Source organism: Alosa pseudoharengus, unplaced genomic scaffold (assembly GCF_046254945.1).
Source record: "Alosa pseudoharengus isolate Yale_2024_CS ecotype anadromous, Long Island Sound unplaced genomic scaffold, YU_APseudo_1.1 YU_APseudo_1.1_scf_15, whole genome shotgun sequence".
Classification (NCBI taxonomy): Eukaryota; Metazoa; Chordata; class Actinopteri; order Clupeiformes; family Clupeidae; genus Alosa; species Alosa pseudoharengus.
This window is the reverse complement of record NW_027468620.1, coordinates 29929028-29956974: the sequence shown is the minus strand read 5'-3', so window position 1 is coordinate 29956974 and position 27947 is coordinate 29929028. Positions and strand designations below refer to the sequence as shown.

Genomic DNA, 27947 nt, shown 5'->3' with positions numbered 1-27947 from the left:
GAAACACACACCCCCTCAGGTTTGTGGAATGCACAATGATAAGAAGGGGGACAACGTCCAGGGTTTGACACATCCAGGTGTCACTGACTGGTGAGAGAAAGGTAACCAAAACCAAAACCATTTGATATACGAATGACACTTAGTTGCAACATGGCCGGACGATTAATCAACTTTGACATGCACACCATAAATCAGCAACACTACGTCCAGGGTTTGACATATGGATCATCAATCCAATTTTGACACATGGGTCATCAATCCAATTTTGACACATCGGTCATCAATCCAATTTTGACACATTGGTCATCAATCAATTTATGGCATGTGTCATCAATCAATCAAATTTTGACAGGTCATTAATCATTTTTTTGACATAAGGTACAGCTTAGATACTACTCCTGAATATTCTGGAGAGATTTGCAGAAAATTGGTCACTAAAGGTGAACTTAAAAAAGACAAAAGTTGTAGTTTTCCAAAGAAAAAACAAAAATAACAAAATTATGAAATTTTCAATTGGCAAAGAACTAATCGAACAAACACAAGATTACACTTATTTAGGGATCTCCATCAACTCAACAGGAAAATTTGATTTGGCAGTAAAAACCCTGAAAGAAAAAGCACAACGATGTTTATATGCTATCAAAAAGTCAATTCAAGCCAATATCCCCATAAGAATATGGTTAAAAATGTTCAAGCAAGTCATTGAACCTATTGCCCTCTATGAGTGCGAAATATGGGGACCACTTTCAAAGTATGAATTTGCGGATTGGGAGAAACACCCAATTGAAGCCCTGCACACGGATTTCTGCAAAAACATTCTTAAAGCCCACAGAAATACTCCGCATAATGGCTGCAGGGCTGAACTGGGCCAGTTCCCATTAATTATCAAAATCAAAAAAAGAATTCTAAAATTTTGGAAGCACATACAATTTAGCGACCCCAATTCAATACATTATTAGTTTAGTTTAGTTTAGTTAGTTTATTTATTTAGCACACATTAACATTAAATGGTGCAAGGAGGGAGCGAAGCCCAATGGGCTTGTACAGAGCTCCACCCCTTTCAATAATCACACTTAAACATGTGCGGCTGACAAATAAACCATGACAAGATAAAGTACAAATATAATCAATGACAATAAGGGAAAAGAAAAAAAAACAGGAGACAAAATACAAAAATCATCCAAAATGGATGGAAGAAGATGTGGCAGATCTATGGATTTGAAGGATGCATTAGAGATGTTAGATAGTATAATGACAAGAATTGAAGCAGGCAGGAATTAAGTAGATGATTCATGACAGGAGAAGATGTTTTTTAAGCTGTTTTTTAAAGAGAGAGTGGGAAGCTATGGCTCTTAATGGGGGAGGTAATCCATTCCATAGTATGGGGCCTCTGTATGGCATATTAAATTGGTGATGAGAGGAGCGACTGAAGGGTACAAATAAATTATTATTGTGGCTGTGTCTAGTGCGATGAGAATGTATGTCTAATGACCGGGTAAAGAAAGATTGGAGGGAGGCTGGAAGATCTTGAGTACTGTAAATGAACTTGTGGATGAACAAACAAATCTGGTAAGTATTCAGTTTGTGAATAGGTAGAATAGAGAAGTTAATAAAAAGTGGTGCTGATGGAGCATATCTGTTTGAATGTGAAATAAATCTTAGGAACCTTTTTTGAATAATGCATAATTTCTTGAGATGGTTTGGATATGAAGCTGCCCAGACCATGTTACAGTAGTTTAAATATGGCAACAAAAAGCTGTAGTAAAGAGTTAAGTGAGCAGAGGGATGAATAAGAGGACAGACTTTTCTTAATATACCCATCATCTTTGTGGACCTTTTGCAGACGAGGTCTATATGGTTTGTCCAGTTAAGTATTTCATCTACTAGTACTCCCAAGAATTTTGTTGCTTTTACTTGCATATTTTAGCTAACTCTTTGGGGTACGACTTATTTGTACTGCAAAAGATCACAAAGTTACATTTCTTCACATTTAACGTTAACTTATTAAGTTGAAACCATTTAGAAATAACAGATAATTCATCATTTACACCGTCAATCAAATACTTAAAATCATTATGAGTTGCTATAAGATTAGTATCATCAGCAAATAATACAGGAAGAAGGTGTTCACAGGTCATGGGTAGGTCATTTATATAGATCAAAAATAATAACGGGCCCAGAATAGATCCCTGTGGCACCCCATGAATAATTCTGGACTTGGTAGAATTATACCCATTCACTGATACATATTGTTCTCTATTTTTTAAGTAATTTGAGAACCAGCTCAGGGCAATATCCTTAATGCCATATCTATTTAATTTGTCAATCAAAACACTGTGATTGACAGTGTCAAATGCTTTGCTTAAGTCGAGGAAGATCCCAATGGCATACTTCCTGTTATCCATGGCAGATGAGATGATATTGGTAAGCTGGAGTAATGCATGTTCTGTCGAGTGTTTCTTACGAAATCCATACTGGTGCTCATATGGAATGTTGTTCTCATTTAAGTGCTTGGATAGCCTTGTGTAAACTAATTTCTCTAATAACTTAGAAATGCAAGGCAGGATGGATATAGGTTGATAATTTCCAAAGTCGTCCGCCACACCTGTCTTAAAGATGGGAACGACTTTGGCGATTTTTAAATCATGGGGAATAACCCCAGAGTTAAGTGAAAGAGTAAGAATATGGGTTATGGGCTTAACTAAATAATCAGCAGTTTCTTTAATCAAAAGGCTCTTAATACCATCATGCCCCGGCGCAGAATTGTTTAGTCCCCTGATGGTATCAAGAACTTCCTTTACAGTTGGATGACTAAAGTTATTAAGAGAAGGATATTGCCCCCTTATGAAGTGACAAGGGTTCTCATCAATATGCAATATACTGGAAGCCAGATCAGAGCTAATATTAACGAAAAAATTGTTAAAACCATCAGCAATTTCGTTGAGGTTTGAGAAAAGCCTCTCTTTCCCACGAATCTCTGCAGGTACAGATGCTGCTGATTTTTTCCTATTCAATATATTATTAATGAGGTTCCACGTAGTTTTGATATCATTTGAGGCATGTGAGAATTTCTCTGCATAGTACTTTTTTTTCTCTTTCCTTAGATCAGCTGTAAATTTGTTTTTGTATTTCTTATAGGTTTCTATGTTAGAAGGGGTTGAGTTAACAATAGCTTTCTTATAGAGTTTTTTTTTTTTACGAGAGCGTTTCTTAAGATCATCAGTTATCCAAGGTTTCCCTTTAGAGAATTTCATTTTAGATTTAAGGCTGATCAAAGGAAAGGATGCTTCTAAAGCAGTATTAATGTGTACTAAAAATAAACAATAAGCTGCACTAACATCATCAAGCCCAAGGACCTCATCCCAGGAGACGTGGCTGATAGCTGTTTTAAATACTTCAAGATTGTTTCTGGAAAACTTGCGGAATTTAACTGGATTAGATACAGAATTAATGGCTTTGGAGTAAGAATCAATAGCATGGACAATTTGAAACACTGGGAGATGATCGGAGATATCACACATTAATAGACCAGAGGTGATTTGGAAATTCAAAGAATTAAATAGGATGTTATCAATTAGAGAGAGTGATGATCTAGTAATACGAGAGGGCTTAGTAATTAAAGGGAAGAAACTGACGGAGTAAAGTGTGTTAAGAAAGTCTCTTGAGGGAATCTGATCGTCCTTGAGCAAGTTGATGTTGAAGTCGCCCAGTAGTGCGCACAGTTTGTGTTCCTTGTTTATAGTTTCTAAAGTAGAGTACAGTGCATCATTAAATGTATTTATATCGGAGTCGGGTGGTCTATAGATACATCCGACTATAATGTTTTTACTGCCCAGAGGAATATCAATAAATACAGATTCTGCAAGTGTCGTGTTGAAATCAGAACTTAAATATTTCCTCGTAATAAAGTTATAGGCATTGGAGACGTACAATGAAACTCCTCCGCCTAATCTGTTAACTCTGCAAGAGTGAGCAGCATTATAATTCGTTAAATGATAATTTAAATATAAATTTAAATAATTTAAAATAAAGCCCTAAAAAGCACTGAATTAAATATAGAGAAGAGCCCCCTAAATCAATTCATTATAAAGCACAGCAATCTCACTCCAATTAATTTGACAATGTCCAAAACTAAAAAAGATTCTATTCAATTAGCAAATAAAATCCATCCAAATTGTATCATAGAAAAAGAAAAAGAAAAATATATATCATATTGGACCGAAATCACGAAAACCCAACACAAACTTGAATGTTATCTTGCAATTAATCACAAATATGAATTGGCCCCATATCTAAAAACTCTCAAAGACACAAAATTGTCCAAAATATTGACTATGTACAGACTCAGCGAGCACAATCTGAACATTGAAACAGACCTGGTTATCAAGAGAGGCCAGGCTATGCCACTACTGCCAGGAAAGTAAAATAGAAACAGAGCTACATTTTCTAACAGAATGTCAATTTTACAAAGACCTCAGAGAAACCTTCCTTACAAAAGCAAGTAACATACGCCCTGAAATTTTAAATGAAAATAATGAGGGTAAGCTAAAATATATCCTGGGCGAAATTCCAGAAATCGCACTGGTAGCTGGAAGATATGTACGAGCCTGTCACGAAAGACGAAATGCAACCGTAAGCCAGTGATTACACCCCACTGTTGTTTATCTCTTTTTTTCCCAACCAATCTAACTATTCTATTAACCTACTTTTTCTTCCCTCTATTATTTACATTATCATCTTATTATTGTTTTTTTATTAGTATAATTATCATTATTGTCTCCTGTTTTGATTATTCCATGTGTTTTTTTATTTTTTATTTATGCTTTGGCAATATTGTAACTTGAACAGTCATGCCAATAAAGCACATTGAATTGAATTGAATTGAGAGAGAGAGAGCAGCTTTATCAGGTAGTAAAGAGAGAGAGAGAGAGAGAGAGAGAGAGAGAGAGAGCAGCTTTATCAGGTAGTAAAGAGAGAGAGAGAGAGAGAGAGAGAACAGCTTTATCAGGTAGTAAAGAGAGAGAGAGAGAGAGAGAGAGAGAGCAGCTTTATCAAGTAGTAAAGAGATAGAGAGAGAGAGAGCAGCTTTATCAGGTATAGTAAAGAGAGAGAGAGAGAGAGAGCAGCTTTATCAGGTATAGTAAAGAGAGAGAGAGAGAGAGAGAGAGAGCAGCTTTATCAGGTATAGTAAAGAGAGAGAGATCTCACCATATGAGGGCTTTATGGCATTCTATGGGATGAGTCACTCTATCTCATAACCACCAACGTCATCAAAATCTGCATATTTTAAACCCACCAACATAGTAACTTTCCACCAATGTAATAATTTCCCACCAACGTAATAACCCAATAATTATTACATTTGCAGGAAGTTGTGTGTATATGTATTATGTTAGTGGGTGTTACAAGCGGAACCTTATGGAACCTGTTCTGCAGGTGTGTTTGCATATTAAGCACCTGTTTGAGGGCTTTATGAATGGGATGAGTCACTCTAACGCATGATACCACAGCCAGGTAAACTTCTGCCATGTTATTACCTTATTACCTGGCAACTGATCCCCATACAGGCGGAACAACCTGTGTGTGTGTATTTAAGTGTGCCACACACACACTGACCCCTGGTCACACTCCACTGTAAAGACAGAGAGATCTCACGCCATACACACTCTGCTTTGAAGACCGAGAGATTTCAACAGCTGTGTGGGTAGAATCCTAAAGATGGCAGCTCAACCAGCAATCCAGGTAGGAAATCTCATTGTATTACAGAGCAACAGCATGAAGTTAATCTTTATTACATATTATTACATGCGCGGTTCGCGGTTACAGCCGCGGACTCCGCGGTTAAACCGCTGATCGGGCGGATGACGTGAAGAAATATAATATTTTAATTAAATTCGGGCGGGTGGCGGTTGAACCAATCAAATGAAAAAAATATAGCCTATACATTGTTAAATTGTGTTACCTTCATCCGAAAAAAAAACGAGCACACTTTGAAATAGTCAAATTTTCATCAGGCAGTTTGGCCTAGTTGCTTCTATGCATGCTGCTTTGTTTTTATCAGAGAAGGTGTTGCGGAATTGGTGTAGGCCTATTCCGATGTTTCACTGAGCAACCCCTCACGCACGCACACACACACACACACTAAAGGTAACAAAGTTTAAATTAAGTAGCCTATCGTAGCCTACCAGCATGTTTTTCTCTCCAGTGTGCAATAAGAAAGTAGAATAGGCTACAGTGCAAGTTGACCGATGATTCATCTCCCATGTCGCGTCTCATTGCAGAGCCTTGGTAAGCAAATCTGCAACCTATGAGCCCAGCTGCCAGTATTGGAGGAGGCCTAAACATCTCGTAGATGAGACTGACTGGGTTATTTTGTTTCGATATTATATATAAAACACATAGTCATTTTAGCCTACCATTCAGGGAATAGGCATTTAAAAGGGAGACAGATTCTGGTGTGATATGACTCAGAACTGACATCGGGCAATGGCAGTAGGCTACGAGATGTTCAGAACGTAAGAGCTAAAACTTCTACAAGCTCAGTAACATCCACAGCGGAAAAAAGAAGGTACACTCTAAAAAATACTGGGTTATTTTCTCAACCCAAACGTTGGGTTGAGGCTGTCAGGGCATTTTGTGGGGTTGTTTTTACTCATGTTGGGTTATTTTCTGTAACCCAGCTTGTTGGGTTGATAGTTTAGGACAGCGCCCCTCCTCTCTCCCACCTGACGTGGAGTACACTACCCAGCACCTGGGTGACTTTAACACAGCTGCATAGTTATTTGAGAGTTCGAAAAAACATCGTTATTCTTCCAACCGTCCAGTCCACCAGCTGTCAGCATGCAATGGAAATTAGGCGATTTCGTAAGGTATGTATCTTTAACTTTTTTAAAAATGTTTTATCCAGACTGATTTTAAAAGTCCACCCAGAGATGTAGAAGCTACCCTTCATGATATGAATGGATATTCTGCCTGCCAATTTCGTTCAGCCTCAAACAGGTTAACAATTGTGTCATTCATACTAACTAACGTTAGCTAACATTAACTTACAATTACTGTTCATGTTAAATATACACAAAGACAGACTCATAAAAACATAGTTCTTTGTTCACTGGGTATGAACTGCTGACAGAAACAAAACGAACTTTAACAACGAACTAAAATGAGCATACCAAGCTGGTTGACATTAGCAGACCATATAGCTAGCATCAATGCTAATTAAATATGCTTCCTGGTGGTTGTAGCCTAGACTATGGTTGCAGCTAACGTTTGTCAGCTAATATTAGCCAACACAGTTGAAGTAATGTTAGTCTCTTCACAAGCCACACATACGGTAATAATAATGGCAAACAACATCTTATTAATTCATTCAGGGTAGCTTCATATTATAGCCATGTAACTTAACGTTACTGGGTGTTTTTGGTTGTAGCAGAGAAGACGGGCTCTGGTTGTAGTAGCACTATCAGACAGTCATTTAGATAATGTTACCCGGTAATGTTAGCATCTAGAACTAGAAGCTACAAGTTATTATAACTGCATAGGTGGTCATGGTTTCCGAGTGTGTTGCGCTAATATTTTGTCTCCTGGTGGATTTTTAATGTTTGTCAACATCATTCAATGATAATGGTTCATTAAAATCTTGAGATAAAGTTCTGTAAATAACAATAATGCACTCTTTTTTTTCTTTGATTCACAGGGGTGATCTCCAAAACGGACGGTGGAATCTGCCTGCCTTCATGGAAGTATCACAAGCTTTTTCTAGCTATCTGTTCGAAAAATAAACTGCCAAATAAATAAATGTCGAACTGTTTTATTTCATTGCATGGCTATTGTTGCCCATTGGATGGATTTTAAAACATTATATTGTAACATTAATGATTTGCAAACATTTATTTGAATTATTATTAATTAATAGTGATTGGATTAAGGAGAAAAATAAGATACTTAGAATAACCCATAAATTAGGTCAGCATAACCCAGAGATGACAGTGAAAATAATATAAATCCTGGGTTGTATAAGATAGCCTACCCAACAATTATGTAGGTTTAACCTAACAGTTTTGTTATGATAACCCAATGTTTGGGTTAGACTATCAACCCAACTCATTGGGTTGACTGAACAACCCAATTTTCGGGGCTAATATAACTCAGTGCTGGGCTCGACCACTATTTACCCAGTGGATGGGTTGAAATTGGGTTGTTTTTAACCCAATGTTTTTTAGAGTGTACACTCTAAAAAATACTGGGTTATTTTCTCAACCCAAACGTTGGGTTGAGGCTGTCAGGGCATTTTGTGGGGTTGTTTTTACTCATGTTGGGTTATTTTCTGTAACCCAGCTTGTTGGGTTGATAGTTTAGGACAGGGCCCCTCCTCTCTCCCACCTGACGTGGAGTACAATACCCAGCACCTGGGTGACTTTAACACAGCTGCATAGTTATTTGAGAGTTCGAAAAAACATCGTTATTCTTTCAACCGTCCAGTCCACCAGCTGTCAGCATGCAATGGAAATCAGGCGATTTCGTAAGGTATGTATCTTTAACTTTTTTTAAAATGTTTTATCCAGACTGATTTTAAAAGTCCACCCAGAGATGTAGAAGCTACCCTTCATGATATGAATGGATATTCTGCCTGCCAATTTCGTTCAGCCTCAAAACAGGTTAACAATTGTGTCATTAATGCTAACTAACGTTAGCTAACATTAACTTACAATTACTGTTCATGTTAAATATACACAAAGACAGACTCATGAAAACATAGTTCTTTGTTCACTGGGTATGAACTGCTGACAGAAACAAAACGAACTTTTACAACGAACTAAAATGAGCATACCAAGCTGGTTGACATTAGCAGACCATATAGCTAGCATCAATGCTAATTAAATATGCTTTGTGGTGGTTGTAGCCTAGCTGCTAGACTATGGTTGCAGCTAACGTTTGTCAGCTAATATTAGCCAACACAGTTGAAGTAATGTTAGTCTCTTCACAAGCCACACATACGGTAATAATAATGGCAAACAACATCTTATTAATTCATTCAGGGTAGCTTCATATTATAGCCATGTAACTTAACGTTACTGGGTGTTTTTGGTTGTAGCAGAGAAGACGGGCTCTGGTTGTAGTAGCACTATCAGACAGTCATTTAGATAACGTTACCCGGTAACGTTAGCATCTAGAACTAGAAGCTACAAGTTATTATAACTGCATAGGTGGTCATGGTTTCCGAGTGTGTTGCGCTAATATTTTGTCTCCTGGTGGATTTTTAATTTTTGTCAACATCATTTAATGATAATGGTTCATGAAAATCTTGAGATAAAGTTCTGTAAATAACAGTGATTAATGCACTCTTTTTTTTCTTTGATTCACAGGGGTGATCCCCAAAACGGACGGTGGAATCTGCCTGCCTTCATGGAAGTATCACAAGCTTTTTCTAGCTATCTGTTCAAAAAATAAACTGCCAAATAAATAAATGTTGAACTGTTTTATTTCATTGCATGGCTATTGTTGCCCATTGGATGGATTTTAAAACATTATATTGTAACATTAATGATTTGCAAACATTTATTTGAATTATTATCAATTAATAGTGATTGGATTAAGGAGAAAAATAAGATACTTAGAATAACCCATAAATTAGGTCAGCATAACCCAGAGATGACAGTAAAAATAATATAAATCCTGGGTTGTATAAGATAGCCTACCCAACAATTATGTAGGTTTAACCTAACAGTTTTGTTACGATAACCCAATGTTTGGGTTAGACTATCAACCCAACTCATTGGGTTGACCGAACAACCCAATTTTCGGGGCTAATATAACTCAGTGCTGGGCTCGACCACTATTTACCCAGTGGATGGGTTGAAATTGGGTTGTTTTTAACCCAATGTTTTTTAGAGTGTAATAAAAATAGTCGGAAAACTTAGATGTGTAGGCTAAGGCAAGCAAGCAAGTTGTTACTAAAAATGTAAACATGCACGTTGCACTGCTGTGCGGTGGGTTACAGTGCGTAAAGTAGCCTATAATGTGAATGACTTGTTATTTTATTAATAAGGATTTCTTTCTTTTTGCAAAAAATAAAGTACAATAGGCATTAATTAGTAGGCTAAATAGCAACATGTTGACATGATGTGCTAAATTGCGTTTTTTATTACAATTGTAGGCTACAGGCTGCGTTTTATTTGGAGACTTTTGCGAGACAGAGACTGAGTTTGCTGCTGATATTCTGGGGATAGGCTACAACATAGCCAATGTAGGACTTTAGCCTTTTAATATATTTGCTGCATTGGATCAGTCTTTCTAGAACAGGCAAGAGCTTTCTAGCCTCACGTCAGCAGCACCGCATCACCCATATACATTAAAACAACCAGCGGATGGCGGGCGGGTGCGGATTTGAAAATTGGTCAAAAAACGTTGGTGCGGATGGATGGCGGATGGATGATAAGTTTTGCTATGCGGTTACGGTTGAAATAATAGCCCATCCGCGCATCTCTATTACACGGCTCTTCATAGTGCTGCAGAATGCTCCATTCACTTGAATGGGCCTTCCCAACGTTCGACGGTCTGCTAATTCTGAATAACAGACCGTTGCTAAGTATAGACCTGTTTCAGGTCCCTAACAACCGTCGTTAAGGACGAACTCGGAGGACAAGCAAACCCAGAGCCGTATAGCAATACATTGAGAGAAAGACGCAAGGAGGTTGAAAATTGTTAACTTTTGGCAGAGAAAAGCAGACGGAAATTCCTCTGTGTGGTACAGGAGACATTTCATTTTTTGTGATGTGTCCGTTCAAAGCTAAAAAATGTTAAAACGCCAATAAAGTAGGCAGGCCTAGGTGCTAGACATTTGGATACGAAGCATGCATTATGAAGCTACTAAGTTATGCCACAAATGTTATCTTCATGCTCAAGAGGAAAAACTCAAGTCATGTAGGCTAAATAACATAGGGTAGTGACTTTAACAAAGTTTTTTTTTTTTTTATCATATTCCTCAGCATATCATTTTAATGAGAGACTTATGATCCATGAGAACGGAGGCTAACGTTAGCCTACATTTCACGCAAATGACAAGGGTGCATCAAATTTGAATGGGAAATTTTAATTTCAAAATATCAATTTGGTTGGCATTGCATTTTGTTCCAATTAACATAAAAATAACTTTTGCACAGTTTCGAGTAATTCCATTGAGATTTAGGGGTGCCACCTAACACATGAACTTTGCCGAAATTTCGAAAAATGTGCAATTTTTAGTCTAATTGTCAAAAGTTGACCTGGAAATGTTGAGTACAGTGAACTTTTATACATTAACAAGTTCTATAGGGTTATCAAAGTAAAAGTTGTTTGTTTGCCTTTTGGGCAACTTGGGCATTTCTCAGAATTCAACTTTTAAGATTCTCCATTTACTGTCCTATAGACAAAATGAATGGAGGTCAATGGGACATGTTCACGTGGCCTTACCCTGAATTCAGTGCAACAGTGATGGATGTCGGACATACATATAACATTTAATTGACTTTATTGTTAAACACAAAGGGCGATACTGACAAACTTAAAAGAACAAACCCTCTCTAGTGGCTAACTCACTGACTAACAGGGCCTAATGGTAAGAGCTGACACTAACTAAACTCCGAACTTAACTGCTCAGTCTGTGCCAGAGTCTGCTCCACTGAGCAACATCACCAGGGAGAAAGAGAGAGGGAATGGAACCTGAACTCTGAACCTAGACAGTGTGTCTCCCCCCAGATATGTCTCCCCCACCCGCCACCCAAGAGTAACCGTCCTATTCAGGGATTAGCTTGGGTTTGCAGCGGCAAAGGTTTGGCTGTTGGTTGCGGTTCAACTCACACACACACACACACATACAGACACAGACAGACACACACACGCTGCGCGTCGGGGTCCGGTTCGCCCTGTCGGGACCTATCTCCCGACAATGACCGGCGTTCTATACATTATCCCTTACATGAAGAAGAATAATGAATTACACAAGATAGTTCTTAATTAGGGATGTCCGATATTGGCTTTTTTGCCGATATCCGATATGCCAATATTGTCCAACTCTCAAATTTCGATTCCGATATCAGCCGATACCGATGTCGATATGTGGGTTATTTTTCCTCAAAACTAATTTAGGTAACATCACATATCTCCTGTTGTGGAATTAACACAACATGCTTAATGTTATTGTGATGCCCCACTGGATGCATTCTTGAATGCAACAAGGCTTTCCAAATGTTAACATTGTCTGTGCAAAATAAGAAAAATACTTCAACTTAATTTAGGGAAAAAGTGCCATGTTTATTTTTTATTTTTTTAATTGTCTCAAACAACAGTTTGGATTACACTCTCCCTGAGATAATCTTGACAATGCCCACAACAAATAGGGCAAATTTGACTTCTTCACAAATGATAAAACATTGTACCTGAACAACTATGTGCAACATAGCAGAATGTAAAGCCAACTAAAATTACAGGCATAGTGTATGACAGGCTACCCTTTTTCTGTGTGAAATGAGCCTGCATTTGTAGGATGCTTCATGAACTGTTTCTTTAACTAAAACTCAATCACCTTAATTGAATGAATGCACAAATATGAGTCAATTACAATGTGGCAAGCAACTATACTGCACAATTTTGAAAACATTTGTTTGAGCTACAAAAAATACTTCAGGCTTGAGGTGAAGTACATAACGGGCCATACCCACAATCAGGCTTGGAATTTCACCATTTTAGGGGCAAGGCCACTTGGCCTTCAGTTGGGCATATTTGGTGGGGGGCACAAAGGCCACATGTCAGGGCACCAAGGCCAAAGTTAACTATACAGTAGTAGGCTATAAAAATGATCAAAGTTGTATTCACTGACCTGCATCACTGTATACAAAAACATAAAACATGACATATTACATATAACTGTAAATCATCTGATCATCTAATATTTTCAGATATCTAGGCTATATTTAACATTTATTTTATATTTGGCCTGTTATGAAATCATGTATTGAACAATTTAAGCACAGCTCAGCTTTAAGAAACTCAAATAGCCTAGATGCATGCTTAGCATTTTGTGATCATTAAGGCTACTTTCACAAACTCTTACAGTCAGCTGTCCTCTGATTTACCGATATCTAGGCGACATTTGCAATATTTGTTTTGTATTTGGCCCGTTATGAAATAATGTGGAACCATTTAAACACAGTGTAAAACTTAAATCCCAAGTTTGGAGACATCCATGTATGTTGAAATTTACTGCAAATTCAAAACGGGATTAGTCTGGAACGGCTAACTGTACAGGGGACTGATTTACACCTTTCTGTTCGGTAAGGTCTGCTGTTTATTCTGATATATGGTTTGTCATATGTTAAATGAAGGGTTCTGAAGTATTCCACCGAGATGAATGGGTAGGGAGATGGACGCAAAACCTTCAGTAGAATATATGATTGAATGATATTATTTACTTTTCTCGCGAACCGTTCACCACAGCAATTAGCGGCTAACATCGTTTAAAAGCTGAGAAAAAGCTCTTTCATGTGATACTTGTGATGTCTGTGTGATGAGTAGGCTACTTTGCGAGTAGTTCAACTGAGAAGCATGGGTTAATTTGGACGCACTTTCTTGCGCTGTCACTTTCTCCACTGCGTAATTTGGCCATAGGCTAAATATATATCGCTATTAATAGGACGCAAAGCAGAATATTTAAAGAAGGGGCACCAAGGCCACCGTGGCCTGTAAACCTCTGATTTTCAAAGGGGCGTCACGGCCAACTCAAGGGGCTACGACGGCCATGGCCAATTCCATACCACAGACATAATGTTGAAACAGAGCCAGCAAGTTTGTTACTGCAGCCATCCACGCTTGTTTGTATGCTTCAAGACGCAGCTTGATGAGGTCATCATCTGTGCGCCGGTAAACGCTTCAGGAGCGCATAGGCACTATTTGGGTGTAACGCAAGCATTATTTTATCGGTTTTAAGGCAAAAAAAAATCCGATAACGATATTAACAGATATTACATTTTTATGCTAATATCGGGCCGATAATATCGGTGGGCCGATATTATCGGACATCTCTATTCTTAATCTTTATTACATAATGAAGAAGAATAATGAACTAGAAAAGCATTTCCTGAAGGAAATATAGTGCATGAAAATGCAAAAATATGATGAGTTCATATGGTTAAATTATTTGCTTGGTAGATAAGGTTTACTATAGTTGGAATGACTGAACAGTTAAATAGGTTGATAATTGAAATGGTTAAATTATTTAGGCAGATAGTTAACTAACAGTTGGAATAGCTCGAATGTTTGCTAGCAGTTATGCTAACTATGTTAACAAAGATAATAATGCTAACCATATGACTTAGCTAACCTAGCTAATCATTGTTATTGGTTATGATAATTATGCTAATTAGCATGCTAACATGCTAATTATGTTAACCATGTGACTTAGCTAACTTCGCTAAACATTTTTAATAGTTATGCTAACTATGCTAACTAGCATGTTAACTATGCTAACTAGCTAACCTAGCTAATTATTTTTTATAGTTTTGCTAAAAATGCTAATTAGCATGCTAACATGTTAGCATGCTAACTATGCTAACCACGTTACTTAGCTAACTTAGCTAATCATTTTTAGCAGTTTTGCTAAAAATGCTAACTAACATGCTAGCATGCTAACTATGCTAACCATGTGAGTTAGCTAACTTAGCTAATCATTTTTAGTAGTTTTGCTAAAAATGCTAACTAGCATGCTAACTAGCATGCTAACATGCTAGCATGCTAACATGCTAGCATGCTAACCAAGTTACTTAGCTAACTTAGCTAACTAGCTACAGTGGATAGGAGTCATAGTTGATGGCAAGTAACAGTTACAATGGCTGAACAGTTAAAAAGTTCAGTAGTTTAAAGGGTTAAATTGTTTAACAGTGAAATATTGTAGTGAGGACTTTTATTTTGAAACAGTTTTCGGCAGAGGAAGCAGTTGAACAGGATGTGTAGTCTTAATAGGGCCAGTTTGTATGCTTAAAGCCTGAGAATGGCAGTTGATGCAGGTGGCCCGAACACCTGCCATAGGATTCTAATTGCTTAACGGCCGTATTGTGATGTCATAATCTAATGTTAAGTCAATGGGGAAATTTTGATAGTTTTTAATTAATAGTTTAAAAAGTATAAAAGTTACAAAGATGAAAAATACAAAGCCCACATGTCCTAATTAAGACCTACGCGGCAATGTTTGAATGAAGTTTCTACGTTAAACGGTTGAAGCTGCATTAACTGCGTTAGAAGAAGAAGAATAATCAGAAGAATAAGAAGAACTAGAAAAGCATTTCCTTAAGGAAATACAGTGCATGAAAATGCAAAAAATATGATGTAAAATATCATACAGAGTAAAAACAAACTATATTGGTTGCTAAGTAGATGAGGTTTAATATAGTTGGAATGACTGAACAGTTAAATAGGTGGATAGTTTAAATGGTTAAATTATTAAAGTAGATAGTTGACGATAACTGACAGTTGGAATGGCTCTAATGTTTGCTAGTAGTTATGCTAACTATGTTAACAAAGATAATAATATTAACCAAGTTACTATGCTAACTAGCATGTTAGCAATGTTAAAATGCTAATTATGTTAGCCATGTTACTTAGCTAACTTAGCTAATCATTTTTAACAGTTTTGCTAAAAATGCTAATTAGCATGTTAACATGCTAGCATGCCAACCATGTTACTTAGCTAACTTAGCTAATCATTTTTAACAGTTTTGCTAAAAATGCTAATTAGCATGTTAACATGCTAGCATGCTAACTATGCTAACCATGTTACTTAGCTAACGTAGCTAATCATTTTTAGTAGTTTTGCTAAAAATGCTAACTAGCATGCTAACATGCTAGCATGCTAACTATGCTAACCATGTGACTTAGCTAACTTAACTAATCGTTTTTAGCAGTTTTGCTAAACATGCTAACTAGCATGTTAACATGCTAGCATGCTAACAATGCTAACCATGTGACTTAGCTAACTTAGCTGATCGTTTTTAGCAGTTTTGCTAAAAATGCTAACTAGCATGCTAACATGCTAGCATGCTAACTATGCTAACCATGTGACTTAGCTAACTTAGCTAATCATTTTTAGCAGTTTTGCTAAAAATGCTAACTAGCATGCTAACTAGCATGCTAACATGCTAGCATGGTAACTATGCTAACCAAGTTACTTAGCTAACTTAGCTAACTAGCTACAGTGGGTAGGAGTCATAGTTGATGACAAGTAACAGTTACAATGGCTGAACAGTTGAAAAGTTCAGTAGTTTAAAGGGTTAAATTGTTTAACAGTGAAATATTGTAGTGAGGACTTTTATTTTAAAACAGGTTTTGGCAGAGGAAGCAGTTGAACAGGATGTGTAGTCTTAATAGGGCCAGTTTGTATGCTTAAAGCCTGAGACTGGCAGTTGATGCAGCTGGCCCGAACACCTGCCATAGGATTCTAATTGCTTAACGGCAGTCTTAATAGAGCCATATTGTATGCTTAAAGCATGAGACAGAGTATATAGTTTAAAAGTTAAATGTAGATAGTGTAATGGATGTTGATAGACAGAAAGTTGAATGGATGTTGATAGGCAGATTGTTTAATGGATGTTGATGGATAGTTTAATGGGTGGATGAGTGAATGGTTTGAAGAGGATGAATGGATAGAAAGTTGGAGGAAATGTGTCTTATATCCTTGTAGAATGGAGAGACAGAGTTGGTCTAGTTCAGTAGAAAGCAGTTGATACAGGTGCAATCAGTTGAACTGATTCTTTGATGGGGCCTAGATGAGCAGCTGGAAGATGATACCAGGTGCAAATCAAGTTAATTAGTCCATTGTGATGTCATCAGCCCATGTTAAGTCTATGGGGAAATTTTGAGTAGTTTTTAATTAATAGTTTAAAAAGTATAAAAGTTACAAAGATGAAAAATACATAGCCCACATGTCCTAAGTAAGACCTACGCAACGCAGTTTGAATGAAGTTTCTACGTTAAACGGTTGAAGCTGCATTAACTGCGTTAGAAGAAGAAAAATAACTAGAAAATGCAATTCCAGGGAATTACCATTGCATGTAAATGCAAAAAAGCTGCTGTGTATAACATTATATTACTTACAGTATGATTATTCAGATTACACAGTCTTACAGTATTCTTGAAAACCACTTACTTGGTTAGATGTTAGCTTAGAGTATATGACAGTCAGTAAAAATAAATTGTCAATTCAATATTGATCAACATTCTTTGTTTTAATACAGCAGAATGATACTCAGAATACACTAATGAACATTTACCAATGTAAGCTTGAAGTAAAAATCACAGTTGTGTACAGAACTTGATAATACCAATCATATTATCCTAAGACAGATCTATTTATCAGTGGTAACTGAACTGGCAGCAACAGCTAGAGGCCTCAGTTAATGGTATTAGGTCAAATTTGATGGTGATATAGACTGAAGAATAAGATGCAGCTCTTCAGATGATCAGTTTTAGACAGAACTTAGGTTAGAATCTTAATTTTTACACAGCTAACAACAGAGGTCTAACAGCACAGCTAAGTTTCACAGATGTCACAGCAAATCAGCAAATTGTATGATTCAAATGTGTGCATGCTTCATATAGTTGTCGGCATAGTCCAGAATGTCTCAGTGTAGTTTCTCAGATCTACGTCTCAGTATAGTTCAAGGGTATGTGCAGATATGTTGAGATATGGTCACATATTTTTAGGAATGAATGTAAGTGTTAATGTCAGCGATGTATGGTTGGCAGGATGTGCACACAGACAGGCACACACGAAATGTAATACACGGTCATCACCACACTGGTCTGGTCTGGAACCTAAAAGACAAAAGCAAACAAGTTATACCAAAAACAAGGAATGTGTACAATTGTTCAATACAACTTAGATATTTAAGTGAGATTGTTGCACCATAAATTTGTAATGGTAGTTAAATATACTATCCTATAGTATTGCAAACAAAGCAACATTTTGTGTTTTATTCATTTCAGTTTAATAGTTGATAGCCAAACAGTTTCAAGTAAACAGCTTAGAACACTTTGTAGGCAAAGGGTGTGTTGTTGCTGTTGATAATCATAAACTGATGCTTAAGGATGGACCATTCTGATATTATGTATCTTGATAACCAACTACAATAGTTTATACAGCTTGCTAGGTCTGTCATCCACATTTTTTCTACAGATTACGATGTAGACCTACTCTAGGATGTAGGCTACTACAACTGGGAAGCTTGATTCGTGTGCCAGGCTACACTTTACTTTTTCGGCCAGAATAATGCAGAAATTAGTAACGTTAGAGTCTAGGCCAAGTAAACATACTCTGTAGCCTATGTTGACGACACAAACGTTATAGCCTACCTCAACTTATGTACGTGTGTATTAACAATACTTTGGTCATATAGTCCGTTTCCAAACAGTATGGCTTTTATCAGGTCCCTTTCCACAGGTGTATTTAATCAAGAGCCAGATAGTATCTGTACAATATGATTAGGCTAGACTACTGTATCTGGTTAACGTTAACGTTGGTTATGAGCAAATGTAACTTTAACGTCAGTGATTAGCTGGGAGCAATGTTAGGTTTGATTGTCGTTAGCTAACGTTATCGAAACCTACGACTAACCGGTCACTTTAAAGTTGACGACATACAGTAGCTGCTAGGCCTATTAACGCTGATAAGGTGGGTGCTAACAGAGCTCATCTACGGATTCTCTGGTGCTAACGTTAACTATTCCCCTAGCCTAACGTTATAACGTTAGTTTGGTTATTTGTCACCTATCATTTCATACAACATAATGTTTGAAGACATAAATGATTCAAATGCCAAAAATCGGACCACTTACCGTGTCTGTTAGAGAAGGACAGTCAGTTACGAGCAAGTAGCCTAAAGTGGGATCACGGCAGGCGATAAGACGAACGTTCAGAAGACTCACAGCTCCAGTGGTAGAAAGATTGCATGGTTGATTACGTTCAGCTGCAAGTCACGTCATAATGCTAAAAGTTGCCGCCAAAGCGGTCAATGTTAACTCAATGGGAATTTGTTCCTCTTTTATCGTAAATATCTCAAAAAGTATAAAGTTCACAAATGTAAAAAATACATTGTACAATTGTCCGTTACAAGACCTTTGTAGGAGTGTTTGAATGACGTCAAACGGTTCAGTGGTTTTAGTGTCATTAAACGTCAAACTTGGTCGGAAGAAGAATAATAAAAGACGATAATAAGAAGAACAGTGATAATAGTCCATTGCATTTACATGCAATGCAATAAGAAGAAGAAGAAGAAGAAGAAGCCTAGGAAGAACAGTACAGTGCATTTTCATGCACTGTAACTAGAAAAGCATTTCCTGAAGGAAATACAGTGCATGAAAATGCAAAAAATATGATGTAAAATATCATACAGAGTAAAAACAAACTATATTGGTTGCTAGGTAGATGAGGTTTAATATAGTTGGATTGACTGAACAGTTAAATAGGTGGATAGTTTATATGGTTAAATGATTTGCTTGGTAGATAAGGTTTAATATAGTTGGAATGATTAAACGGTTAAATAGGTGGATAATACTTAACTTTAGTAGTTATGCTAACTAGCATGTTAGCAATGCTAACATGCTAACTATGTTAACCATGTTACTTAGCTAACTTAGCTAATCATTTTTAGCAGTTTTGCTAAAAATGCTAACTAGCATGTTAACATGCTAGCATGCTAACTATGTTAACCATGTGACTTAGCTAACTTAGCTAATCATTTTTAGCAGTTTTACTAAAAATGCTAACTAGCATGTAAGCATGCTAACTATGCTAACCATGTGACTTAGCTAACTTAGCTAATCGTTTTTAGCAGTTTTGCTAAAAATGGTAACTAGCATGCTAACATGCTAACTATGCTAACCATGTGACTTAGCTAACTTAGCTATCATTTTTAGCAGTTTTCCTAAAAATGCTAACTAGCATGCTAACATGCTAGCATGCTAACCATGGGACTTAGCTAACTTAGCTAATCGTTTTTAGCAGTTTTGCTAAAAATGCTAACTAGCATGTTAGCATGCTAACTATGCTAACCATGTGACTTAGCTAACTTAGCTAATCATTTTTAGCAGTTTTGCTACAAATGCTAACTAGCATGCTAACTATGCTAACCATGTGACTTAGCTAACTTAGCTAATCATTTTTAGCAGTTTTGCTAAAAATGCTAACTAACACGCTAACATGCTAGCATGCTAACTATGCTAAACAAGTTACTTAGCTAACTTAGCTAACTAGCTACAGTGAGTAGGAGTCATAGTTGATTACAAGTAACAGTTACAATGGCTGAACAGTTAAAAAGTTCAGTAGTTTAAAGGGTTAAATTGTTTAACAGTGAAATATTGTAGTGAGGACTTTTATTTTGAAACAGTTTTTGGCAGAGGAAGCAGTTGAACAGGATGTGTAGTCTTAATAGGGCCAGTTTGTATGCTTAAAGCCTGAGAATGGCAGTTGGTCCAGGTGGCCCGAACACCTGCCATAGGATTCTAATTGCTGTGATGTCATAAAGGGCAATGTTAAGTCAATGGGGAAATTTTGATAGTTTTTAATTAATAGTTTAAAAAGTATAAAAGTTACAAAAATGAAAAATACATAGCACCCATGTCATAAGTAAGACCTACGTAACATAGTTTGAATGAAGTTTCTACGTTAAACGGTTGAAGCTGCATTAAACGCGTTAGAAGAAGAATAAGAACTAGAAAAGCATTTCCTGAAGGAAATACAGTGCATGAAAATGCAAAAAATATGATGTAAAATATCATACAGAGTAAAAACAAACTATATTGGTTGCTAGGTAGATGAGGTTTAATATAGTTGGAGTGACTGAGCAATTAAATAGGTGGATAGTTTATATGGTTAAATGATTTGCTTGGTAGATAAGGTTTAATATAGTTGGAATGATTGAACGGTTAAATAGGTGGATAATACTTAACTTAGTTAACTTAGCTAATGTTTTCATTTTTAATAGGTATGCTAACTAACTATGTTAACCATGTTACTTAGCTAACTTAGCTAATCTTTTTAGCAGTTTTGCTAAAAATGCTAACTAGCATATTAACATGCTAACTATGCTAACCATGTGACTTAGCTAATGTAGCTAATCATTTTTAGCAGTTTTGCTAACTATGCTAACTAGCATGTTAACATGCTAGCATGCTAACTATGCTAACCATGTGACTTAGCTAACTTAGCTAATAATTTTTAGCAGTTTTGCAAAAAATGCTAACTAGCATGCTAACATGCTAACTATGCTAACCATGTGACTTAGCTAACTTAGCTAATCATTTTTAGCAGATTTATAAAAAATGCTAACTAGCATGCTAACATGTTAGCATGCTAACTATGCTAACCATGTGACTTAGCTAACTTAGCTAATCATTTTTAGCAGTTTTGCAAAAAATGCTAACTAGCATGCTAACATGCTAGCATGCTAACTATGCTAACCATGTGACTTAGCTAACTTAGCTAATCATTTTTAGCAGTTTTGCAAAAAATGCTAACTAGCATGCTAACATGCTAGCATGCTAACTATGCTAACCATGTTACTTAGCTAACTTAGCTAATCATTTTTAACAGTTTTGCTAAAAATGCTAACTACCATGCTAACTATGTTAACCATGCTAACTAGCTACAGTGGGTAGGAGTCATAGTTGATGACAAGTAACAGTTACAATGGCTGAACAGTTAAAAAGTTCAGTCGTTTAAAGGGTTAAATTGTTTAACAGTGAAATATTGTAGTGAGGACTTTTATTTTGAAACAGTTTTTGGTAGAGGAAGCAGTTGAACAGGATGTGTAGTCTTAATAGGGCCAGTTTGTATGCTTAAAGCCTGAGACTGGCAGTTGATGCAGGTGGCCTGGCCACCTGGCCTAGGATTCTAATTGCTTAACGGCAGTCTTAATAGAGCCATATTGTATGCTTAAAGCCTGAGACAGAGTATATAGTTTAAAAGTTAAATGTAGATAGTGTAATGGATGTTGATAGACAGAAAGTTGAATGGATGTTGATAGGCAGATTGTTTAATGGATGTTGATGGATAGTTTAATGGGTGGATGAGTGAATGGTTTGAAGAGCAGTATAGTGCATTTTCATGCACTATAATAAGAATCCTAGGAAGAACAGTATAGTGCATTTTCATGCACTATAATAAGAAGAAGAAGCCTAGGAAGAACAGTACAGTGCATTTTCATGCACTGTAATAAACGTCGCAAAACGATTTTCTATTATCCATCACTTGTGTGAGGAATTAGGGAATTGGCGCCCCTGTTGCTCAGAAGGTAGGCCTACTGCACTGCACTGTGCAGAGGAAGGTTGTGGCTAGATGGGATACAGCTAACAACGGAAGTCACGTAACAGATAGTGAAATCTCCAGTGAAATCTCCATAGAAATAAACGGTATCAGGACAGGAAGTAACCTAACCCTAATCCTAACCCTAACCCTTAGCTGTATCCCTTCTAGACACCACCGCAGAGGAAGGGGCGAAGGGAGGGGTTTGCGGGGGACAGTTCACCTCTGGGTCTCCTTAATGAAACGGGAAAGGGGGGATGAATGGGGATCCACTGTATAGTAGCCTACAACAGTCTATTAGTGGGCTAAAATCAGTCACACCTTGACTTTCTTCCAAACAACGCACATCTCATAATGTTATGAATGCAGACCTATGATTCCTGCACATTTAATTAACTGTGTGAAATGGCTAATAAAAATAGGTGACAAAACGATTAAGAGGTCACCCAGGTGAATTGGTTTGGTCTTGACTGTGGTCGCGAGTGGATCATGGGAAATATGTGGATTGTTGTCGACTGTCGAGTGCCAAACACGATGGACAGAAAGCGGCCAAAGCCATCAGGTGCCCAGTTCCGAAAAAAAAAGAAAAGTAGAAGAGGAGAAACGAGCAAAGGATAAAGGTATGTAATGTCCTAATAATAACAGTATCAAGTCATGAGTGAAGGGCTAACGTCAATGTTAATTGATAGGGCCTAGCCTAACCGCCGCCGTCATGCTATCCGGTGTTACCAGACATACGGTTTCTGAGATTCTGAGTTTCCATGGGTGGAGTCGGGTGGAGTGTAGCGTGAATATTTATAAACGGAGGTTGTCGTGCGCGCGCGCCTAGAGAGCATTCATGAAGCGTGACTCAAATGGAACTGAAAATGTTGGTAAAGAAGCTAGAAGACTACAGCAATTTTAACACGTTTTTGAATGTTGATATGGGTTATTGTGGAAAACCGTGATAATTTCGACTACCACTGGTGGTGGTCGAGTAAGTGTACGATTATGGAATTTGGCGTATGTTTTGATCTTGTGTAGCCTAGACAGGCTAGCGTAGCCTACGTACAGCCTATCAAATTGTCATTACTTTCATTTAGCCCTGTTTAAGTGGGCTATTTAGCACTTAAAGTTGTAATGTCAGTGGGACATCATGGTAGATGTCTTTAAAGTGTCAGTAGCCTACATCATCTGTTTTTTTGTGTCATGTCCAATGAGTTTCGAGGTTTGGTCATGCATGCTTACATACACAAACATGTTAGCCTAGTTTGACAAATTTACTTGTGCTGCATTACAATGCCCAGCTACCTCTGTTGCCAAAACAGATCATTAAGGCATGCTTTATTGGACATTCTGATATCTTGGAGTCTCTGAAATAATAAAACTTGTTTTATACAATCATGTTGTTATTGCAACATTAGGGAAGCAGGGCATCAATATGGGCCATGCACTTATAGTATATTGGTTATGTTTATCCATAAAGGTCATAACTACATTAAGTCAATATGCTTTATTACCTTACAAACACTGTCTAACTTTACATGGATGATGCCTACAGTACTTACAGAAGTCCTTCAGATACACAAGATGAATGGGTTAATGTTATTAATGTGGGGTATGGTCATATAGAATCTTTATATTTAAAAGGTAATGGTTACAAATGCAATTAAGTAGTACTTTACAAGAACCTATCTGCTCAATGAGGATGATGGGGGGGGGGGGGGGACTATAACGTAAAGTTCATCAGATTGAGGTGAATGACTACATATGGGCTGATTATAACAGGTAGTAAACTGGCCCCTCAAACCCCAAATGAGTCATGTAATGCATAAAGGACCCCTGAAGAGTTTTCACCTTAAAATAACGTTTCCAAAATCATTTTGAAAGCCCATAAACTCTTAATAGAGTTAATGGCATTTTGAACAGGTCTTATTGCCTTTGAAAGTTTACTATTCAGGTAGGAACAGAAAAACAGACAACATAATTATGTTGCTTTCTTATTGTAGTGTATCATATTATCAAGATGACAAGTTACTTAGTTGCCTGTGTAACTGGGTAGACTTCTGCGTTGTGTTGATTATTAATAAAGATGACCCAAAACGAGCACGGGATACTGCTGGAGTTTTATTCTGCACACACGCACAGCAAAGCATACAGTACAGGGTGAGTTCGCCAATAGCTCCTCTCTCCATAAAGATATTAGACAGGGCAAAAACAAAAATGCATGTAAAGTGAAGAATAATAACAAAACATACCTGCACACACGCACAGCAAAGCATACAGTACAGGGTGAGTTCGCCAATAGCTCCTGAAAAAGTTCACACGTATAACTATATTGCAGGTGCTAATGTGCTATCCCAACTACCTAGCTAAACTACTGTACATCACTGTAGGGCTATTTTTGGCATGTGGCTAGACGGAGGTATACATGTAAACAATGCATTTAAAAAGTAAATTCACAAAAATAACTCACAAATAATATACATTAACTGAATACAAACAATATAAAGTGAAGCAATCTTATGGATGACAATATTTAATAGAAATATTTATAAGATTGCTTATGAGGCTGCAATCAGTCAACCTACCTCTCTCCATAAAGATATTAGACAGGAAAGAGGAAGGGGGGAGACAGGGGGGTCAAGACCAAGGGGGAGAGGAGGGGCTACTAGAGACCCTCAATACCACTGTGTAATAAATTGAATAGATTTAAACTGTAACTAGATAACCTAGATCTATTGTGCAATTATGTGATTCATACAGTAAGTATAATGTCTAACCTGTTACACTCACCCCTTCAGAATTGCACAAAGATCTGCAAACATCAGGTATACAGGCCATTAGAATTAAAACCTCCCAGCATAAAAAGCTGCCTACCCCATCAGGCTAAAAGAATACAGAGGTTGATCAAGTCTCAGAATTCTGTATAGGAAACAGGGATGCCGTTTACACCCCTTAGACTAAGGCCTACAGACTATACCATAACGGAGGACAAAAGTAAAGCACACTCTAGTGAAACCCATAACAACCCATTAAACCAGGTCAATAAACAGGGTTAGAAAACAATACTCAAACATGGATGACATGTCTCTCAGGGACAACATCGCTAAGAACAGATTGAAGCTGAACCATAGATTCAATCAACCTACACACAGGTCTTATAACCCGACCAAATCTAGAAGTGTGAGGTGAGTGTGGTGCATGTGTGGTGTGTGAAATAGGAATGTGTGGCTGTGTAGATGAACTAATGTGAATGTGACTAGAAGCATCAGTCAGACCATGCTCAGGAGGGGAGTCAGAGGGAGACTGGACCAAGCCAGGATCATCAGTCAGGTCTTCTGTAGACCCTGCAGTGACATCTGAGTGATGCTGTGAGACCCACGATGAAGTACGGGCTCCACTATCTGCATCCAGAGAAGAGATAGCTTCATCGAAGGCATGGACAGACACTGTATCACTGAGAACTGCAGGCACAGAGTGAGGCTCATTCTCAACAGAATCAGCATCCGCCTCGCCACCTTCCGTGGAGCTTCCATCTAGCCTCTCACTCAGAGGGAGAAAATTGACCTCCAGCAGCAGGTTACGATGCACCACTTTCTCATTTCCAAGGTCATCACGAATCCTGTAAACGTGGAGCACTGGCTTGGCAGCAATGACTGTGTACATGGTGTCTCCCCACCTGTCTGCTAGCTTACGCTTTCCGCGGCAGCCCTTGTTCGCCACCAGCACTCGGTCTCCTATCGACAATGGCTGACCTTTGGCCTTCTTGTTGTACTGACTTGACTGGTGTTTCTGTTCTGACTCTGTGTGTTTCTGGGCAACTGACATGGCAGACTTGAGATCTTTTAGTAGAGAGTCCACAAAGGAGTCATAGTCACACACTGTGTTGTCCAACAAAACACTACGGAACATCAAGTCCACCGGCAGCCTTGGAACACGGCCAAACATGAGATAAAAAGGAGGAAAACCAGTAGTCTCATGAGCCGTGCAGTTGTAAACAAACGTCATCGTCTGGACCATCTGATGCCACTTGTGCTTCTGTCTAGGAGGCAAGGAGCGGAGCATGCCACCCAGAGTCCTGTTGAACCTTTCAGTCCCACCATTCCCCATAGGATGATAGGGAGTGGTGTGAGACTTTGAAACACCAGCAAGGCGAAGAAGCTCCGCAATCAGCTCGCTTTCAAAGCTTGTTCCCTGATCAGAATGGATACGCTCAGGGAAACCGTAGACACAAAAAAACTTGTCCCACAGTGTCTTTGCCACTTTTCTTGCTGTCTGGTCTCGACAGGGAAACGCTTGGGCGAGCTTTGTGAAATGGTCTGTAATTACAAGAACATCCACAGACTTGTTGTTGTGATCCTCTGCAGACCAGAAGTCAATGCAGACAAGTTCCAGTGGAGCAGTGGTCTTTATGCTCTCCAATGGAGCTCTGGCAGCTGGCTCAGGTGTCTTACTCAACACACACCTCCCACACTTCTTAACATAGTCACGGACCTCCCTCTCCATGTCATGCCAGAAGAACCTTTGGCGGGCCAGGTGGAGTGTGCGCGCCTGACCCTGATGGCCAGCGAGGTCATGGACCCCCGTCAGAGCTTCAGACTTCAGCGCTGCAGGTAAGACATACTGAAATCTTTTGTGGTTTGTCAGAGGGTCCTTACAGACTCTATACAGGACACTATTCTGGAGGACCAGTTTGTCCCAGTGCCTCAGCAGCTGTAGAGTAGTCTGGCTTTCACGGCAACGCTCACGGAAAGATGGTCTTCGTTTCCTTTCCACATAAGGTATAACGGCTGCGATGGAAGTGTCTCGACGCTGGTGGGACTGCAGGTCCTGCAAAGACATAGCAGGCAAAGCAGGCTGGCCAACAGGAACCACATCAGACAGGTGTTCCACTACTGACATCGCTCTGAGCTGTGAGGCAGACTCCCAGTCACTGTGGCTGTCAAGCAGCGTTGAAACCTCATCTTCCGAGAGAGATGCATGGGAGCTGGCTGAAGACCCATTCATACAGGTAAGTGCTTGTGGCTGGCTGATGAAGCGGAAAACATCCTGGACGAGAACATCTCCAACATCCTTCACACACCCAAGCAGGTCTCTGTATGGTTCTGAAAGCAGCCGCTGGCTCAAAGGCTTGACAAAGGGGTCTCTGCTCAGAGCATCGGCAACAATGTTCAACTTTCCCGGAATATGCTTGATCTTGAAGTTATATGGAGCCAACTTGGCAACCCAGCGCTGTTCACAGGCGTCCAGCTTGGGCTTTGTCATGATGTATGTGAGTGGATTGTTATCAGTCCACACCGTGAACTGGCTGCCCTTCAGCCAATGGCTGAACTTATCACACACCGCCCACTTAAGCGCCAAAAACTCTAGTCTGTGTGCTGGGTAGTTGGCTTGGCTTCGGCTGAGTGACTTACTTGCAAACGCCACTGGCCTCGCTCTGTCATCACCATCCTGGACTTGTGAGAGAACAGCTCCCAGGCCATCAAGAGACGCATCAGTGGAGAGAATGAAAGGCTTATTAAAGTCTGGATGGGCAAGGACCACACAGTTGACCAAAGCAGCCTTCAGCTCTGCAAAACCCCTATCACAACCTGCCGTCCAGTCTTGCGGAGTCAACTGGCGAAAAGTGCCACCTCTCC

The 27947-nt window shown here is 38.4% G+C and overlaps 1 protein-coding gene across 1 annotated transcript in view; it reads right to left on the bottom strand.

Annotated features, from left to right (window-relative positions):
- LOC143123953 (interferon-induced protein with tetratricopeptide repeats 5-like) overlaps positions 1-27947 on the bottom strand; it is a 205025-nt gene that overhangs the window by 156769 nt on the left and 20309 nt on the right. The window lies entirely within an intron of this gene.